This window comes from Callospermophilus lateralis, chromosome 4 (assembly GCF_048772815.1).
Source record: "Callospermophilus lateralis isolate mCalLat2 chromosome 4, mCalLat2.hap1, whole genome shotgun sequence".
NCBI classification, from domain to species: domain Eukaryota; kingdom Metazoa; phylum Chordata; class Mammalia; order Rodentia; family Sciuridae; genus Callospermophilus; species Callospermophilus lateralis.
The window spans coordinates 123,889,874-123,893,718 of NC_135308.1; positions in this window are offsets into that span (position 1 = coordinate 123,889,874).

Consider the following 3,845-nt stretch of genomic DNA (forward strand, 5'->3'; position numbering starts at 1 on the left):
GAGCACGCTACCACTTGAGCCACATCCCCAGCCCATGAGTGTAATTATTGAATTAGGTAGATTATTCAATTATTATAACTTATCACATATCTTTCCCTAGTCAGATTCCTGAATTCCTTTAATGACATTCCTCTAGAAAGTCAGTACATTTTCTTTCTTTTTATGTAAAACCTTTATTAGAGAAAATAAAGCAATAAAACATACACATAAAAAAGAAAATGTGAATGTTATTAGAGTAATTCCTTGTCTTCAGTGACATTGTTCTACATTTTAGAATAAAATCTCAACTCCTTCTAATGCATAATCTCCTGCCTCACTCTTGCTACTCTTGCCGTAGGTTTTATCAACTGGAACTTCCTAACCACTCTATTTAAAATACAGAGTCCTTTCATTCTGCCCTGTCCCTTGTCCTTTTTCACTCTTCAAAACGTTACCCTTTGTGTTTTGTCTCATTTGCATGTGATTCATATATACTTCACACTGAAATAATATTGTTTATTTGCTTACTTCTTTATAGTGTTTTGTCCCTTAATGTATAATAAGTTCTATGAAGGCATGGTGCTTTTGTTTCTTGTTCCTGGATATGTCCTCAGCACATAGATTTGTGTCTGGCACATAACTGGGCTAATTGCAATATTAAAAATATTTATTGAAATGTAATATAAATAATTTATTGACCTTAAATTCCAAGGCTAATTCATATTCCTTAGCATTTTATTAATTTGATTATAAGCATAGTTTAAATGCATAGGTTATGTGATCATAACAATTCTAATTGTAGCAAAGGTCTACATAAATTAAGAATATTTTCAGAAGTTAAGTAACAGGTGTAATTCAATATGTATGGGTTTATATCAATTTTGTTGACCACTTGTCATGGTAGAAATTCTGAAACTTCATCCCCAAAATGAGAGTGCAGTTTGTAAAACGATGTGAAGAGGACAAGAGAGCCAGGCAATTAAATATTTTTTTTTCAAGAGAAAAGTGTAAAATTCAAAGTCTCTGAATATATTCTAGATAAGACTGGCAGATAGTACATCAGCTAAGGACAGGGCATATGCCTTTGCAGCAAAGTTGCATGTGGAGAAAATTAGGACATATATTAGACCCTAATATATCTTTTGAAGGTCTAATATCCTAATCCTGTAAGTAAACTACGTTGAACTTAAACTTATCTTAATCTGTGCTTCTCCTATTTTCCCCTTATTCCACTAATTAGTTATGTGATAGTTGTGAAAAAATTTTTTTGTTTTAAATTTCTGTTACCATAACAAACTGAGATAAGAAACTTTTAAAGAGAAAAGATTTATGTTGGGGGCTCACAAATTTGGAGGTTTTAATCCATGACTTATTAAGACCCTTAGTCTGTGAGTGCAGATCATGGCAAAAGTACATGGTGATGTTATCCTTTCACTTCATGGCCAAGAACAAAAGAGAAAGGGCCAAGTGTTCCATTATTTCCTCAAAAGGCATGTCCCTATGACATAAGAACTCCCATTAGATTATACTTCTTAAATATTCTACCATCATCCTGCAGTTTGATGACTGAAGACCATGATTTTAACACATTGTCCTTTGGGAATCAAAGGACCCAAACCATGTTATTAGTCTGCAACAGACTGAATTAAAACCATACATATTCCTGATAACTAGATCTATGATAAAATATCTCTTAAAATATCTGAGAATCCTACTCCATTATAAACCAACCAACCTTTCAAAAACTTTGAAAGATTTGTGTTTTATCCTACTAAAAATTTAGCTTCCACTTTTTCATGGTTTCTATTGGAAGACAGGAGACTCCTAGATCAGAAACAAAACATTTTGTTACTCATGGCTCAGCAGGCAATAAGAATTGCATCATTTACATCATTTTCTCCTGTCCTCTAAATCCCAGGGAGCAATGTGAAACAGCCAGTTAGAAGTCATGCATTCTATGCATTCTGTGTATGTACATCATAACTAAGAAAACTGGAGCTAAGAAAACACCAATGTTTTAAAGAGACTACAGGCAAACCTACACAATATTGCCCAGTAAAGAAGCATTATCTTTACCACATCAGACAACAAATAAGTTTCTCTAAAGTAGGAAACACTACCTCTATCTTTGAAGGATGTTAGGCAAATATCCTCATTAACTAAATGAGTGCAAAATAAATCTGTTGGTGCCTCTGCTCATAAAATATGCAGAGACATGAGAGACCAATGAAGAATTAAACCCCAATATACCCAGTGGGTGAAAGTAAAGCCATGTTCTCCAGTTATTAAACCAAGAAGAATTTTTCCAAGCCAAGTTGACCTTTGCCAACACAAGTCATTCCCAATTAAAAACAAAATCCAACCCTTATTACAACCAATGTAATAAGGGTTGTAATGACTAAAATATTTTGAGCAATTTTCATAGTTTGGCACTATTCTAACTTTACCTTTTTATTTTAAATGCATCATTTCCTTTAATACCATGAAAGAGATATTATTATCATTGCTTTGATTTTATACATAATACTATTCAAGTCTGTCTAAAAATTTCTATGAAATACCTATTAGTGATCCTGAGAATGTACATGTTTAATAGTTTGCAAGCAGTGGACTGATATGAAGTTCTCAATGATGCAGAAGTGAAGACAAATAAGATAATTGACTTTATAGAACTATTTCATGAATTTTCCAGATGTTCCATATAATTTATGTCTAGTCTTCCATACAAATCAGAGGAAGGTAGTTTTCTTATTCATTCCACTACTTCCTTGTCTTCAAGCAGCTGAGTATTCTAATAAACTTCACTTCTGTATAGATCATTTTGGTCTCTTTACATTTATGCTTCCAATACTGTTATGAGGCTCAACTTATAATGAAGGTTCCAAATATTTAGCATTTATATGACAGCAAGTCATTTTCCTAGGAAGTGTCTCCCACCTAAAATTATTTTTGCAGTTAATGGATAAGAAATGCTGATGAGCCAGAAAACTTCTGAAGAGGGATATATATGACTTAACTATTATCCAACCATGGGACCATCATTGAGTAAAATGGCTGAGGCAGACCTTAGTGAGGGCATTGTGTTAATAGTTTTGACTTGTCCTTCAGTTTGTCCATCTGGGTTTATTCTTTGATAACTTTTAAAGAATAGAATTTTCTTACTTGAGTACTTTGTGTTCAATCATTTCTAACTCTGATGATCTGATTAACACACATTGGTGTCTCATACTGCCAAGAGTGATTAGCCAAAATTTAAACTTACAGGGCAAGGTTAGTGGAAAGCAGAATGGAAGAATGACCTTATTTTGTAGCAATAGAATCAACATTCTAAACAATTACTATTGTTTTTCCACATGGTCTTCAAAATATCAACCACTTGGACTCAAAATATCAACAAAATTCAAAGCATTATTCATCCAACATAACCATTCTGCTACAGTTTGACTGGTTCTACTAAAAAAAAAAAAAAAAAAAAAAAAAAAAAGTATGTGTTCAAAATTTGATCCCAATGCAACAATGTCACTAGGTAGCATTGGGGACTAAACTAATGAGAAGCATTTGATATCATTAATGTAGGGTCCTTATTAAAAAATGGGCAAGTCTAGTGTCCTTCTCCCACACCCTCTTTCTGTCTTGTCTTTTGTCACAGGATAGCACAGCAAGAGGATCCTTGCCAGATGTGGCCACTTGATCTGCAACTTCCAACCTCCAAAATATTAGAAATAAATTACTCAGTCTCTGTTTTTTTGTTATAGCAGCACAAAATGGACTATGACATACTCAGTGCACTGCAAACTAGGAAACATATGATCAGGGCTAGGACAGACCTATTGAACACACAGCCAAATGTATTAATGTGTCCATTA